The sequence below is a fragment of the Podarcis erhardii genome, assembly GCF_964252035.2.
Source record: "Podarcis erhardii genome assembly, chromosome: 12".
In the NCBI taxonomy this organism is placed as follows: Eukaryota; Metazoa; Chordata; class Lepidosauria; order Squamata; family Lacertidae; genus Podarcis; species Podarcis erhardii.
This window is the reverse complement of record NC_138513.1, coordinates 22266780-22284461: the sequence shown is the minus strand read 5'-3', so window position 1 is coordinate 22284461 and position 17682 is coordinate 22266780. Positions and strand designations below refer to the sequence as shown.

Genomic DNA, 17682 nt, shown 5'->3' with positions numbered 1-17682 from the left:
GGGTCAAAAACAGACCCTGAAGATTTTGTGATCTTCATGGGTTGGGAAAATTTTAGTGGTGGCTGGTGCCATTTGGCTGCCTGCCTTCCACCTACCAGTCCCAAAGAGTAAGTGGAGAAAGAGCCAATGACAGGCAAAGCCATCTACTTCCAATTTTGTCCTCCTCCTCCCTGCTGGCTTCTACAGGGGCAACATTGAGTCTAAGGAGGAGAAATCTGGCAGGCTGTGCCATCCCCATGGACTGTTTGTAAGCAGGCAGGCAGGTGGGGGCTAGCTGAGAGCAGACTGGGGTTGGTGGGGCATCTGCCCAAATGGGCCAGCCTCAAATGCCAGAATTGCAGTGCTCTGAAGGGCAAAGTGGGCTTATGATGAAATAGATGATGCACTCAATAGTTGCAATCTTTCTTTTGCAGAAAAAAGAAAACTTTGCCACCAGTCCAGGCAACAAGAAGGAGCAACCCATTGATACATCTCTCCATGGGGCAGCCGTTTTATGTTTACCCAGAATGCCCCTTGGAATGGAGCCGTAATAATGGCATTTCACAGTATTTGATATCTCATCCAGTTCTCCTTAACATCAACAACACAAACACTCCACAAGTCTTAAAAAGATACTGTTTGACATTTCCGAAATGGTCAACATAGCGTTTTATCCCTGTTTCCCAATTGCAATGTAGATGTTGACAGTATAGAAATTACAGGCTTCCAATTTTCCTGGCAGAGTTCTATGTTGTATTTATTTAACAGCAGCATCACAACTCTCTCCTGAAGCCTTGTAATGTGAAAAGCAAAGCTATACTGGATGGATTTCTCCTTAGATGGGCTATTTTTATTTTTTGCTTCTGATGGGGGAAGGGTGACAACCCTTTCCTAACAATGAAGCCCTCTGCATGTCCTCTACTCAAAATTAAGTCCCACAGCGTTCAATGGACTTTACTCCCAAGTGAGTGGATACAGGATTGCAGCCTAAATCTGGTTTGTGTCAATAAACAATGGTTTGGATCCAGCCTTAGGAGGCAGTCAAGGAGTGTCTCATTAAACTCAGTGGAACTCACAGTACAGGCTAGGCATGTCCACTTAAGACACAAGTGTGACAATGATTATTTAAGCCAGCTTGTCCAACCTGGCACCCTCAATATGTTGCGAACTACTGTCACCCATAACCACTGTCCATGCTGATGAAAACTGGAACCGAGAACATCTGGATGGCTCCTGGTTGGAGATAGCTGGTTTGAACTTCCAACAAAGAAGGAAATAAAAGGCAATCTGTTCTTTATAAATCCAATCTAAGCTGCTGGACTGTTATCTATTCAGTTGAATATAATGGTACAAACGTGTCAGTCTCCCCCTACCCCTTAAATAAATTGTTGATTGAGAAAACCTGGTGATGTCTGAAAAATCAAGAGACTGAGATCCAGCCTACGCACTATGACCTTCCTCCAGAGGTTACTGTAAACAGCAGATTCGTATAGCACTATTCTGCCTGGAGAGAGAGTTTCAACTCCAGCTCCGCATGTTCTCAGTGCCTCTAGTGCGGGTCTGGAGACAACATTTGTTTTTCATTAATGGACTTTCTAATGGCAAAGTAATTTTAATAAGCACAGCATCCATTACTATGGTTCTTGTCCATTTCTCAGAGAAACTAAGAGTCACAGTCCCCATTTCATTCATCCCCCCAACATCCAAGCAAAAAAGGCCCCCATTCCTCACATTTCACAGGCAAAGAAGTGGGTGTCATTTAGATTCCTAATTGCCACTGTCAATGCAAGTCCACGCATGTCTCACTCATAAGTAAGTCTCATTCAGTTAAATGGGGCTAATTTCCAGGTAAATGAGCGTGGCTTTGTCGCCTGGCAGTTATTAATATTGTATCTCTTAATAATAGCCAAGATGGGTTCTAAGCAGCTTACAAGTATAATTAATTAAAATGCACAAAACCATTTCACAAGAACATTAAAATAAACATGCACCATTGAAATGTACAATAAAGCAAGTCCATTGAAACAGCACAATACCAGCTCCATCACTGAAGACCCAGGTACCCTCAGCAGCTAGAAGTGCCTTTAACCAGCTTTGATGGGTGCAAAAGCTGTGATCTGCAGAACTGACACCCATTACAAGTGCCACATAATACACTTTCCAGTCCTGTAAGAAATTGAGTGTGGCAATACCTACACTTTGGACTTCCCAGTCTGTTGACATCAGACAGGAACCTTTGCTATACCTTTTTCAGCAACTGCTTAAAACATTTTAGTTGAGGCAAGCCTTTCAGGACATATACAGTACATGTTGACTTGTTTTCATCTACTGTTGGTTTTAATAGTCTTTTGAATACTTTTAATTCCCATTTTAATCAACTAGTTTTGATGTTTTATTTTATATTGTTGTGAACTGCTAGGAGGTTTGTTTGGTTTTTTTTTAACAATCAAGCAGTATATAAATTATGTTTTAAAATAAATAAACAAAACAAAATAAAGATATAGATAGCTATAACTATTATTATGTTTTCTTTAAAATACTGAGCACATTTCAAAATCTTAAAATGCCAGAATCTCAAGCACTTGGCAAGTATTATTTTTTTCTTCAGAAGCGGTATAGGGCTCTCTTTACAAAATAAAAAGTGGTTGGAAATGCAACCTAATATCCTTTGATCATGGAATCTGCTAATTTGAAAAGATCCATAATATTTTGTGGCTTCCTTATTGGTTAGTCTTTGAATATTGTAAGAAGATCCAGGGAACAGACACAACTAATGCATTTATTTTAAAAACACACTCCTAAATTATATTTGGCATGCCATTTAAACATAAACATGAAAGGATAAAATATGGGCATTTTAGAATTAATTTTTGGATGTCATAGAAGTGTTTCTACTCATAGAATTTTGTTTTGAAAATATGCTGATCAAATGACGCACAAGGTCTACAGTAAACTAGCTTAACTTTTGAAAGCTTGGCTTATTTTATTGCATTTCCACAGAAGTGTGGGATTTCTGAACATGAAGAAAGACTACATTTTATAAACTCCTGAATAAATAGCAAGAGTCATGTAACTGCACTGGGATCTGCCACAATCAAAGCAAACCTTTTAAGCTGTGCCATCGAATCCTGCATCAGATGGGACAAAACTCTATGCTATTTCCCAGTTGACTGAAATTTTTTCCTATATTGACCTATATTTTCCATAGATTGTTTTCTCTCTGTGCTGCTTTGGTTTCCACGCGTCCCTTTTCCATGAGCTTAAAGCCCCCAAGTCATCACTGTTCCCTTAAAAATGTCTTGCAGTACACAGATTATTAATCATCCAAAAACAAGTTTTCTTCGAAATCAAACTGTAGTTCTTCATGAACTTTCAAAAGTTTTCCTAGATCCCGGCAACCTGATGGGTAGTTAAGATGTGCATTCTGGAACAAGGTAAGTGACCTACCAATGGTAAAGAAACTATTTGAGAGGTTACCTTCTTTTTCAATCCTAGGCGTTAGAAGTCCTACCTTGTTCAGTGGGGTTTGTGTTCAAGAAAACAGGAGCAGAGAGAGACCACTGGTCCATTACGTTCAGTATTGTCTACTCCAGCCTTCTCCCTGCTGTGTATGCCAGATGTTGAACTACAACTCCCATAATCCCACTGGCCATGCTGCGTGGGGCTGATGGGAGTTGTAGTCCATAACATTTAGAGGGCACCAGGTTGTGGGGAGGCTGATCTTACCTACTGACTTGCAGTAGCTCTCCAAGGTTTCCCCAGATTTATCTAAAGGTAAGTTTTGCAAAACACATGCTCTACCACTGACCTTAAAGCCCATTCCTTAATAGGCTCTGAACATGCTATCTTAAACATAAAAGGTAAAGGTAAAGGTACCCCTGCCCGTATGGGCCAGTTGTGACCGACTCTAGGGTTGCGCGCCCATCTCGCTTAAGAGGCCGGGGGGCAGCGCTGTCTGGCGAGCCAGCACCAGCGCAGCACACGGAAATGCCGTTTACTTTCCCACTATAAAGCGGTACCTATTTATCTACTTGCACTTAAGGGTGCTTTTGAACTGCTAGGTGGGCAGGAGCTGGGACCAAAAGACGGGAGCTCACCCCGCCGCAGGGATTCGAACCGCCGACCTGACGATCAGCAAGCCCTTAAACATAGATAATGCATAAATGCAGTTTGGGGAGTAAAGCAGCAACACTTGCAATAACTTACCTGAACCAGTGGTAGGGAGGGTGATAGACAAAAAGGTAACCTATTCTTTTTTTTCTTGAGTAGCTGCAGGTTGTTCCTCAGGTTTTCCTCCCTTCCTCCTTTGTCTCTAGATAAGTTAGCGTTAGACCTTCCATTTGTTAACTTCTTGACTCCATGATGGCTACATATAAGCTTCTGTTCAGAATGGCTTTGTTTGCCTTAATTTTCTTTATTCTTTTAACCAGTAGTCTTACCAGACTACCTATTTCTCCACTCCACTGCTATATATACAGTGGTACCTCGGGTTACATACGCTTCAGGTTACATACGCTTCAGGTTACATACGCTTCAGGTTACAGACTCCGCTGTCCCAGAAATATTACCTCGGGTTAAGAACTTTGCTTCAGGATGAGAACAGAAACTGTGCTCTGGCAGCGCGGCAGCAGCAGGAGGCCCCATTAGCTAAAGTGGTGCTTCAGGTTAATAACAGTTTCAGGTTAAGAACAGACCTCCAGAACGAATTAAGTACTTAACCCAAGGTACCACTGTATACCAAACTCCAACAGGCAGGATAGGAGGAAAGCTGAGAAATGGCGAGAGGCTGAACATTACCTTGAGCAAAATGGAAGGGGGTGATTCTGTGGGGAGAGCGATGAGCCAATAGCGAAAAAGCTAGGAGAGGAAAATACTCAAAGATGTATTGCAAGACGTAGCTACAGGAACAATACACCCTCCCCTGCAGAAAAGGTGGCATTTTAAGACATAACAGAAACCTGTGTATTGCAAATCAGGGTTTTAGACAGAGTTTGCCCCATAAGTCATACAAATTTTACAAGAGACATATCAAAGTGATTAACAGGACATTAAAAAAAAAAAGAAAAAGCATAGTGAATTCCAATAATCTCCCACCCAGGTCGCACTGTAAAAAAAAGTCTGTCACCACCTGGCCATGGACTGAAAACGGAACAGGTGCCGTGACCAACAGGATAACTGATCTTTGCAACTCAAGGACCCTGTTGAGGACCAGCTAGATGAAGATGATGAAGACAGAATATTAAATCTCAATATTGGGGTGTGGTTTCTTCACCACCACCCTGCACAGATATGTATATGCTTGCAGCTGGCTTAAATATTTAATTCTTTAATCAGGGGTTAAACAATAATAAATAGCCCATTTATATTCTTTGTATCATTATCAACTGTGACCCAGGATATTTAAGGATTTTGTTCTCTTTCAATTATTTCCTTAGAGTTGAGGCATAAGGTTCCCCCCCCCCCCGCCTGACTGCTTTGTGTTAATACCACTAGATGGCATAGTTATATTATAAATTCTGTTGTCTTTCCCTCTTTTAGGTGCTTAGATTAGAGGTCTTGATGACTTCATTGTTTTACCATACAAGTTTGCTGATATGCCAAGCAAACCAGCTGATTGAGACATACACTTTTTAAAAATGGACAGAACAAGAGGACACTGTTATCAATATAGAGTACAAATATGCATGAAGATCCCTGTTAAGATTTTTAAAATGCATTCCACAGCTAGGTATCATGCGTCCAAAATACACTTCTCAAACAGGGAACAAAGCCAGACTGTTTTGTTGCAGTTTACAGACTATTTTGTCGCACCAGATTCTTCCTCATCCAGGTCTTGTCCTTGATCATGCATCTTGCTTGTCTGGATGTGTGAATGTGTGCAAATTAATTAGCCTGTTCCATAAATGTAAAATTCATATACTCCAGTTCACTGCTTTGCATAATTTGCTTCCATGTTAAAGGCTGGAGTGGCTTTATGCACTTTTAAAATGTCTCTTCTAACATGCCTGTTCTCAAAATTAAACATTAAATGTTCAAACTTTTCCTCATGTAGGAGACTTGCTCCAGCCACTTGATCATTTTGCTTCCCCTTTTCTTAATCTTTTCTGACTTTACCATATCCTTTTTTGAAGCAAAACAGCCAGAACTGTACACAGTTTCCCAAGTGCGGTTGGACTATGGCTTTCTATAACAGCATTATGTGCTTCGTAGGGCCTGCTCCATTTGGACTGCCCCCTCCCCATCACAGGGCCAACAGACACCATCCGCCTTGTGAGGAAAAAAGTGTGAGAGGCAGGCACAGACGACACCAGGCCTGATGGCACCAGGGCCTGCTCCAGTCACACAGGCCTGTCCTCCATCTTACATTTGCCTAAGTACTTCAAAAACCGTCTTGGGTCCCTTGGCAGAAAGGCAGTATATAAATGCAATGTAGAAATAAATTTTCATTTCCTCCCCCCCTCCTCCCCCCTCCTTCTCATTTATTACATTTTTGTACCACCCTCCATCTGAGGAACACAGCACAGTTTACAATATAAAAACACAAAAATAGATACAATAATAACAAACAATAACTCCCTAGCATTGATTTCATCATTTTTCACAGCTGCCGCATACAGGGTCAACATCATCATCACAGATCTATGGTTCCAAGGTCTCATTCTATTTTGAATGAATCAAAGAAGTATATATAGTAGAACAAAATATGCATCAGTCATACTACATATATTCCAAAAATGTCAATCAAACCCCGTAGCGCAAAAATAATAATAAAAAAAATCACTAAACAAGCCACCTCCTTCTGTCCCCCAAGGTGTCTTTCCTGCCTCTCATCTGTAGAGACAGGTTTCACCAACAGGTCTCACCTAGGAGCACAAGCCAGTTCTTTGAATGACATAAAATTAATATATAAATTATGACAGACATGGCCGACATAGTGCCTTGCAGACGTTGCTGGACTCCCACTCCCATCAGCCCCTGAGACCATGGCCAGTGGTCAGGGATGATGGGAACTGTAGTCCAGCAACATCTGCAAGGCACTATGTCAACCATCCCTAAATTATAGTAGCAATCCAAGTAGAGTATTTTCAAGGCTCATTGATTTACTCTCCCATGGAAGTCAGCTAGCTCATGTGGCAAGCCCCACTTATGGCTTCAATGTCCGTGAATGCAGTATTATAAACTAAAGCTTGCTTTTCTGTACCACCTCATGCAATCTTTTCGAATGCCAGTAGTAAACTGAGATCCAAGTATGTAGTGCAGCACTCAGGTGACCCCCTTCACTTTGACAACTATCAATCCAAGCTGGCAAGGGCAGCACAGACTAATAATAATAATAATAATAATAATAATAATAATAATATCTGCTTGCTATCAACCAACCAATCCTGTTTCAACGAAATGAACTTCCTTCCACACATAGATTCTTATTCTTTATCGCAAGCCTGATTTTATTAAGACAAAATGATTTCAGGTACACATTTCTCCTTGCCAACAGCATTTAACAGCCATCATAAATGTAGTTGATTTAATTTTAATAGGCTTTATTTCTAAGGTGTAAGGAAACAAAAATCAATACGGTTCAAAATTCTTTAATCGCTCCTTAGGCTCTTGTGTACACGGTGCTCCCATGATAAATTATTAGAGCTGACACCCCACCATGGCAGAATATCTTTTTAACTGGCAAGAAAAAGGGAAAGGATCCAAAATTTGTGTGCATGTATAATGATGTCACATTCCCAGTCCAATGAATACTGGTTTGTTTGATCAGCATTGCACCTACGCACCCCGCCCTCGTCCCCTTCCCTTCTCCCTTTGCACACTTGGGTCAATACATTATTTCCTGGTCTGCTAAATCACCTGTTGTCATGATGTCCAAACTGGGAAACCATTGTTCAAGTGCTTCCTACAAAGCAGGACTGCAAATCACAATTGTATCCTGGGTTGTAATTATCCTGGCATAGATGCCAACTCTATGGGGTCTTGGTCCCTTCAGGACCCCCATAAAATACTTAGTGGGGCTGCCCCCCATATTTTTAAACAAATTGGTGCCTGCCTGCCTGCCTTCCTGCCTTCCTGCCTTCCTTCCTGCCTTCCTTCCTCGCTTAGGCAGCCACCTTGCCCCCAGCCAGGCACTGCCCTCTTTTCCTGGCTTGCTTCCTGGCTTTCAGAGCCATTTCCAAGTACATCTGAGCCAGGAGAGGTAGCTGGGGAGAGGCAGATGGGTAGGCAGGCCGGCCGGTAGAAGAGGCAGGTGGGCAAGCAGACAGAAACTTCTTGCTCATGAGTGGGTGTTGTAAGGCCAGGAATGATGGGTGTTGCAGTTCAGGAACATCTGGGGTGCCAAAGGTTCAATCAAATTAGGTTCAGTGACTTATTAGAAATTATGAAATTATGAAATTATGAAAGGGATTTAAAAGTGCTTAATTGTGGCTGTTAATGTAAGCTCGCGGTTCTTTCTTTTGGTTGCTGTTGTTGTTGGACGAAAGTTAATCTGCTTTCTCTGAAAACTAATTCCGCCCCCATTTCCCAGCAGAGCAATATCAAACATTTATATATTTACAGATTTTTTTTCATGTCAAACAATGCAGTGCAGCAGTCCCATGAGGAGCTTTGGGCAAAAACTGCTGTAAACATTCGGAACACACTAGCCTCAGACACACAGAAATTAATGATCTCATTGCAATTAATAAAACACAAACGTTTCATTAGAGCAAAGGAGGGAAGAGCAACTCTGATCCCCCCCGCCCAGCTATCACGGTTTCTAAACATGCACAGTTCCTTTGCTGTGAAGCTATTTCACACTTTTAATTATGCAAGCAATACAAATCAAACAAGAGCAGGAATGATACACTATCTTCAGATGCTTTAAGACCCATAGTTTTGCAAAGAGGGGGAACCCACCATCCTTCTCTAACTTTCAACAGCTCAAGGGTTACTCCCTGCGTGAAAAACAGAAAACTTTTCAATGTATTTTCTGTTGAGTGGATCTTAAATGTTTATCACCAGGCAGGAATGTAAAGTTTAACTGGGAAGATAAAACTATTCGATGCTGAAATGTGTGCATTAGAGACAAACAAAGTAAAATGCTTTTTTTATTCCCTTCCTTCACCTTGTAATCACTGGTAATTCAGCTGAGAGGTCTCAGCATCTGTCATACTCTTCAAAAAGCTGCAATTTCTCTCTCAGGTTTGCTCTCTGCAAAAAAACACAAACAATACTACAGCAACCTTCCTAAACATTTTGCAAAATCTCCTCCTCTGTGCTCTGCTAGCATTGTCCTGGAAACCCAGAGGATATTCCTGAGAACATGATAAAACCCACCTGTGGCAGACTTTGAGCTGTCAAATTTCAGTGGTGCCCTGTGCAAAGCTAAATTTTGGCATGTGCCTCCCACCGCCTCTCATACTCCATTCTACATCATCGTTGCTGCACTCTAAAACCGCCCCTGAATCCACCTCACATAGCATTATTTTTTCAGATCTACTGCAAAATGGCATGAATGCAACCTCCTTCAGTTCGGTGCTGCCCAGATGTTTGAGGCTACAACTTACATCATTCCAGACAATCAGCCAAGTTGGCTGGGGCTGATGGAAGTTGGGAAGATGCCCAAAACATCTGGAGTGCATCAGTCTGGGAAGGGTTGCATTAATGGCACTGCTAACTTTTGCAAAGGTTCCCTGGAGACAATTGGCTTGTATTCAGTTGTGCTCCTCTGCTGAATGAAGGTTCTTTGATCCTTCTAGGTGTGGGAAAACTCGCCCATGCTCTTCCAAAGGGTACCCCAACCATCTGGGGGGGGGATTCAAAGAAAAGAGACCATCTGGGGAAAAATGCGTCCATCCTTACCACTTATGGAAGCAAAAGCAGAGGGGCATATATGGATACAGCACAGTGGCTTCACTCTCTCCATTCATGGGATGACTAAGTGAGCGTTGGCAATTTCTGCTCCCGTTTCCATCAGAATTTTGCAACATCCCTACATCTCGCACAACCCATACCATGCAGCGCAAGGGATTACAGATGAGGTCCCTCCATTCCTATCGCAGTCCCCTATCCTGATGGTGTTGGATAAGTATAAATCAATAACTGGGCTATAACTGACATGCTCCTCAAAATATTCCATGCATGCAAGAAACAAAAATCCATATATTTAAAAGCCAGGCAATGACATAATGAGAACTGGTAAGGGAAGCATTTTTTACTTTTTTTTTTAGTTTGGATTTATGTACTTGTAAATTCATAAATTTGTTCTAGTCAATGTGATCTATCGTTGCTTAGGCAAAGTGCGTAAATTTAATATAAGGGAAAATATAAGGGAAATTGCTTTTAAGTACTCCTCCTCCTCCTCCATTAGAGCCCAGCATGAGGAATTTTATTTTTCACCCTCTGCATGATTTGTTTTAATGCTGAATGATTAATGATACAGTATAACTTCATATTGGGAAAACAGACTTCCTTTTATGACTTTGGATGGATAATTTAGCAAGAGAGTTAATTTAGGCTTTCTACTCTGTTCTCCAGACGAAGCTCTGAAACCAACTACTGTATTTAAATCTAGAAAGTACTGAATACTAATTATTCTGAATTAATGCACAGATCCTTCATGGACTCTAATGGTCTCAGTCTCAATTTATAAGTACTGTACAAGTGCAGACAAGAACAGGACCCTTGATAGCATTCTTTGGACATGTCCGCAAAATTAGTCCAGTCTTTCTACTGAAATTTAAGCCCTTTTCAGCCATGGACTGTTCTAGCTGAAGGTGTTTAAAAAATGGACACAAGAGGAATATGGAGGGTTGTAGCCAACGTTAGTTCAGTCACAAAAATGTCTAAGGCAAGATATGTGTTCAGCTAGTCCCCCTTGCCATTTGTTCTGTGTTTCTAAATATTTTACAATGTTTTGGAAATGTCAACTTAAGCCTGCACCCTCAACTTCAAGCTCACAAGGAGATGGACCTGAGACTTCATTTTTTACATTAGGTAAAGCCTCCATCTTTACAACCCCTTGACTAATGCCTTTCTCCTCTCAAGAATAGTCCTTGTATGTGCCTCCGGCACATATAAGTTGTTTTGGTTACTGGGTATGCAGCCAGCACGACATTGCTTTTGCAAATGTCCATTAAGCCTTTACAGTTGTATAATTGCAATGTAATGCCTGGAGGAACTCAAATAAGAGAGTTCAAAATGTCAATGTTTAGCTTTATGTTATCTGCCATGAAAATTCAACAAAGAGAGAAAACACAGTTTATAACTTCCCCGACCAAAGGATGATACTGCACCATGCAGAAAAGTTCTCTATGCCACCTTCAGGCCTTCAAGAGTCCTCAAACTAGCTAAACCTCAGTCTAACAAAAAGAGATTGAAACAATGGAAAAGCATGAGTTCCTTGGACAGAGATGACCCTATCATTAGACAGAGGTAGACATTACCTTAGGCATGACATTTTGGGTGCCATGAAAGAGACAGTGAGCAACCTGTTAAATTGTTTAATTTATTATGGTGCTGCTTTTACTCCCATGGAAGGACACTTGTGGGATTTTCTGCCTCAGGTACCAAAATAATTTGGTCATTCTTTGTACAATGCTGTTGATTTGGGCTGGAGGGCAGGGACTTGTGGTTCTGCCTCAGGCAGCAAAATGTCTTGAGCTCAGAATTTGAGCAGAAAGAAAAAGTGGCATTTTTACATGTTGCAAGCCTCCTTAAGCATGGTTTAAACTATGGAAAGGCAACATGCAAATAAAATGATGTTTGTATTAACTCCAAAATGAATGCATACTCTTTTGCATATCTCCTCCATGACATTAATGGTTTCATGCAGATAATTGCTTGCCATTAGAACTGGACCCATAGTTGCAACGGAAGGTGGTGTGCTTCCGTTGCAGATGCCAAGATCAGGGTAAGTATGTTTGGGGATAGCTCTGACTTATTGGTGCAGTAAACGTGTCATTTATATCACATCCAGTGCAAGATAATAATTTCCCATTTAATCCCACCTAAGGCTTTAGCCAAAGAGGTTTACATCCCAATTACTGTGCAATTAACAACTTGGCTGCTATTTAATTTTCTTGCTAAGTGGGTGGAGTGCAAGGAAAATGCATCCAGGCATACAGAAATGAATGCAGAGATTCCTGACACATACACTACTGCAGAATGCCAATCAAGGAAGAAATGAAATCGTACATAGAGCAGAAGAAGATTCCTAGTGACATTTACTGTGGGGAGTGATAACACAACCATAATTGCATTACAGACAGATATAGGTTTTCTGCATTGAATGTGATGAGAATGAGATGTTAAACCTTTGAAGATGGATAAGAAATGACAGGAAATAAATTAGGTTTGCAGTAATCTAACATAATGTTAGGTTGCCGTTGTTATACAAGAAGCAGGGAGGTTCTGTAGGAATACACAAAAGTGACCAAACAGAAAGTGGCAGGAAATCATAAGTAGTATGATTCACTGTGCAATTTGAGGCCAGTTATTCACGTCTCAACTTACACATAAAAAAGGTCAGCCACACATAAGCAAGAGGGAGCATAAACTCCTCCCGACACATGCTATGTCCTTGACCGTGTAGGCATGCCTATAAAAATAAATGTATGGCCAAGGGCAGGTCTTCAAGGTAGCTTCATACAAATAGCCTCTGAGTGGAGGCCACTTGAAATTGCACTACAGGCGGCAAACATTTTGCACGCGTCCAAATGACGTGTGACTGTTGATGCACAGGTCCTTTTGGATCTGGAATAGGGCAGAATGTGGAGTGGAATGGGGTGGGACAGGCGCAAGATGGGGGGAACAGGAACATAACAGGGAGAGGTAGGCTTACACATACTCCAAAGATAGGGGGCAGGAACGGAACCTCTGGGTAAAAAGGTTGCAGCCTGTATTTAGAGCTTGCTTTCTCTCATTCGAAAGAGCCAGGTGGACCTGGTATTTCCATGCTATTAGAAATGAGGGATGGAAGAATCTGTCAATTTCAGTTCCCAGTTTTTCAAAACTCAAGTTCACTTTGCACATCACTTTGCAATTTGTTTATTTAAAAAAGTCCTCATGATCATTCAAAAGCATTTTAGTGCTAATTTCTCCAAAGATATTACTATTATTATTAGAATTGCACAAGGTATGTCCTATGAATGTCATGGTGCACCACAATTTGCAGACTAGATACAAGGACCAGGTTGACCTTAAATGTCCTCCTTCCTGTCAGCTCCAAATACACAACTTGTGTTGCCACAAATAATCACCCGATCGTGTTGATGCTGACAGCTGCTAATGGGATGGCTTGATGTGTCAAACAATAATCTAAACCTTGAACCTGTGCCCAGGCTTCCAGGCTGGTGCCACCGCCTCCTCTAATTAGCAACTCAAAATTTAGAAACCAAAAGGTAATTAGTAAAGTCATTGCCTGAAAATATATGATAGCCACTTAGCAACAGTGCCTTGCAGCTTGCAAGAAAACATGTGCAGAATGGACTTTTTGCAGCAGGGGGGATTGCTACAGGAGCTTCTCACTTGTTTTGTTGAACAACTCAATATTTAATCCCGTTCCAAGATGCATATTGATAGGGGGTCTTTATTTTCCTTGATGAGAAAGTAGGAATGAAACTGTAAACTGGTCCTGACAGAAACAGATGCAGATTTTGCAGGGATCAAATAAATCAGGGAAGGGGAACCTTTGACCCATCAACCCTGACCATTGGCCATACTGGCTGGGGATACTGGCAGTTGGAATCTGCAGGGCCCCAGTCTTCCCACCCCTGGCACAGGTGGCATCAATGTCAGAGACGAGTCCAAGGAGTGGGGGAATGTGTGGGCAGAGGCAGGGGAGCAGGACAGTGACTCAGGGGAAGGGGCCAGTGATTTGTGGGATTCTGTGCCACCCGTGAGGCAGGTGTCGGAGTGATGGAAGAGGAGAGTCAAGGGGAAGAGACCAGGCAGTCAGAGACAGGTGAAAGGAGGTGGGAGAAGAGTTGCAACGAGTCTCAGAGGCAGAAGAGGCAATGATGCTCCCAGAGAGAGTTGTGGCTTTAGAATCTCCCCCGTCCTCCTCTCCACTGTCTCCACGCACAAGGTGGGACTTAAAGCCATGGGAGCAGCTGAAGCTGCCAGTCAGGGGGAGTCGTGGGGCGCTTGCAGGCACCACCATGTCAGACAATGGGGTTTAAGTAAACTGAAAGGGTCACACTGTTGCTCCCACTGTCAAAGCACAAGACTGTGAAGGAAGATTGCCTAGACAGCTAATTAGCAGGGGGTGGTGTATATAACCCTTGCACATTAGGAGCTGGTGTGACTGAGAGCTTTGCCAATAAAGATATAAACTTCCAAACGCATGTCGTCATTGGGTTGAGTGTGCCTGGGAAATCCACTGGTCTATGTGAAACAAAGCAAACCAATCTAGAAAAGCTGTTATTTAAAGCAGGACAAAAGCAAGACAGGCTCTCTTGATACTGAACATTTCTTGAGACAATGTGTGCAACGGCAGGCTATCCATTCCTTGAAACTCGAATCTGGCAATAGAATTTTCTTTTCTGTCTCTGTGTTTTGGGGGACAACAGGGTGTTTGTCAGTGTGGATTCAATGCCACAATTTGAATAATATGTTCAGCAATCGCCGCTGCACTATTCATAACCAGTTGATTCTCTCTAGCTACAATTACGCACCGTGTTTGTTTGTTTTTAGAACTCGCTATGTGGTGTTAATTTTCTGTCTTAAATAACATACATTATTAAAAGATAAAAATCTTCCCCTCCACGCAAGCCACCCAATAATTCAATCATTATTTCATTAAGCTGCACAATATCACCCTGAGGCAGGAAGCCCATCTTTAAAATTTACAGCAGGCTCAATCCACAACATATACTGGTAGTTCAGCCTGACCTCAGTTCATAAGATACAAAGGTCAATAGCACAGGGAATATTGCAAATTACTCCCATTTTGGAAAGCATTTTCAATCACTCATTCATCCATCTAAACACAAGCTGTATACCCAGAACCATTAGATGTTCTTCTCATAACTGTTTAACAATCTCCTGCCAAATCTCAATCTTTCTGGCTGCATATGATAATTTTGATTTGCAACGGCTCAGGATTGTTTGGCTTCCATGTAGTCAGTCATAACTGATAGAAAACATTGGCTTTTTAAAAAAATAAAAACATTGCCCAAATTATGGGAAAGCTGTAAAGAAGTCAATGAGGGCATAATCAATCAGTGAAACTAACTCGAGAATGGCTCTATAATAATAGATGGGATGAAAACTGCCTTGATTAACAGAATCTGAGAAAAATATAAGCAACAAGTATAAGCTAGATGGATCTTTGGAATGCAGGGCTCTCTTTTTCATATGATAGTAGGACCCAAAATGTGCCATGAAAGGGAGAATATGGAGTTTTTGAACCCCAGATTTTTTGAAAAACAAATACACACACATACTGCCTTCTTTCAGAATCCAAGGCAGCTTTGACTGTCAATTCACAATGGTCAATTCACAATTAGTAAGAATAAGTTGTCTTCCACTTCAAATACATACACACACATTCCCATACTGATAGTTGCTCAATAAAACTAGGTTTTAGCAGCAATTTTGTCCAATTCAATAGGATATTGGTCTAGAGTTACAAGTCCTATCCTAACACTGAAATTTAACATTCAAGTGCCTGCATTAATAAGATAGCCATCAGTATAAATAAATATTGCTGGTTTGAGTTGGTTTCAGACTTTGTAGCAGTTCTTTGTATACTTAGATTAAAACTATAGTCATTATTTACACTTGTCAAATTTCAATTTACACTGTGTACTTTTTCATGCATATCACCATAATTTTTGCAGTCAGTGTGAAAAAACGCCCCCTGAACTTTTCAACAAAGCATTGCAGCTGAACCCTAGCTATACAAATAAAAGTGTATTGCATTTATTCAACTCTACAATGAGATCTTTGAAAAATATTACACATGGACTGGAGAGAGACCCAAGTTTGAATCCTCATTCAGGTTTGAAGCATAGTCTGATGGGGCGTTGTAAGGGTAAAATGACAACCCTAAATGTACCTGGAGATGCCGGGGATTGAACCTGGGAGTTCCTGCATACAAGGCAGATGCTCTACTACTGAGCCATGGTCCCTCCCCGCACTCCTGCACTTGTCTGGAACCATAAGATCTCAACTGGGCTTCTTCAGTAGTGGTCTCACCACTGCCAGGGGAATCAAAGAAGGAAACCACACCACCACTCCTCTCAGAGAGGCCATAAACCACCTACAAAGTCCAGACACTCAACCCAGTTCAACCCAGTTCAGCTACATCATTGTGTAGCAGGGGATTTCAAAGATCTCCACCGGAGATCCAGGAGAACCTATGACAGTCAGATCTGCAAATGCAGAGCTGAACAAACAAATGTGCATTTTTTGATGTCCCTAAATGTAGAACAGGACTGTAAATCCAGAATCAATGGAATTATTAAACTCTTACAACCAAAGCAGCTTTTGCCATGAATGTGCACTATAATCTGGCTTTTCACTCCACAAGCAGAAACACTACTTGGATACAAAAAGTCAGTCTTAGGTAGGTATATAGTTCTGTAAGTATACAACTTCTGCAAGTATTGGCCTGGAGGATTTTGACAGAGATGTGTTCACTGGAGAAAATGGGGGGGGGGGGTGATCACTGAAGCAATGACCTCTGCAACACACCATTCACTAACATCCTAATTTCCTAATGGAATCTGAACTTCAGTTGATTGACAGTCCTGGGAGAACAAAAATCACTGTCCCCATACAATAAAAGGGTAGCTTCCATCTGATACTAGAAATCATGACTTTTGTTTTAACGGCATATATGTAAAAACAATTCCTTTCCTTACTCTTTTTTTAAAAAAAGCTTTTCATCCTCTGGAAGCCTGCAAGGAGATTCTAGTAATTCAAATAATAGATACTGAGTACGCTGGTTGCTATAGCATTTATCTGGTTACTTCATCAGCACCTGGGACCTATTACGAAGTAATTTGACAGATTAATTCCTGTTGTGAACAAGCGGGGAATCAAAGAAGGAATTTGAAAACCAACTTGCTAAGGATGTTTAGCAAATAATAATGAATTTAATGCATTCAGACCAGGAAACTAAGAACTCTAGAACATGGGTAGGCAAAATGGTGGCCTCCAGTTCTTGTGGGACTCCAACTCCCATTAGCCCCAGTCAGCATGGCCAATGGTCAGTGATGATGGGAGTGAGAGTCTACTATCAAAGGGAGGCCACATTGTCCACCAATGGTACAGATTATTCAATAATTTACTCCAAAAACAGGGTGGGGGTGGGTGCTTATTCCCATAACAAAAGCATCACTACCTATCCAGCTCTCACTAATGTTATTTACGAGCTCTGAACAGTCTGTTTTTAAGCAAGAAGGTGTTCATACTGCAGATTTGTCTACATTATTTGAAAACAACACCGCGATTTATGCTTAGCTTATAAGCAGCTAAAGCTGATTGGTAGGCCAGTCTTCAGTCACTTTAAACCAAAGTGTTTGACTCTTCTCCAAATTAGCCCCACAGGCTTCAATAGAGGTAGTCAATACAATTCATTTTAAGCATTTGAACAACTATAAGCTATGAATTGCGTCACAACATGAAGTCATCACTAAAATCATTGCACCCCAATGAGATGCAAAAGGTAAAGAACTATTCAGGGGACTGATTAAAGAACAATCTGTTTTT

The 17682-nt window shown here is 41.3% G+C and overlaps 1 long non-coding RNA gene across 1 annotated transcript in view; it reads right to left on the bottom strand.

Moving 5' to 3' along the window:
* Window positions 1-17682, bottom strand: part of LOC309325836 — a 63325-nt gene that overhangs the window by 1017 nt on the left and 44626 nt on the right. The window lies entirely within an intron of this gene.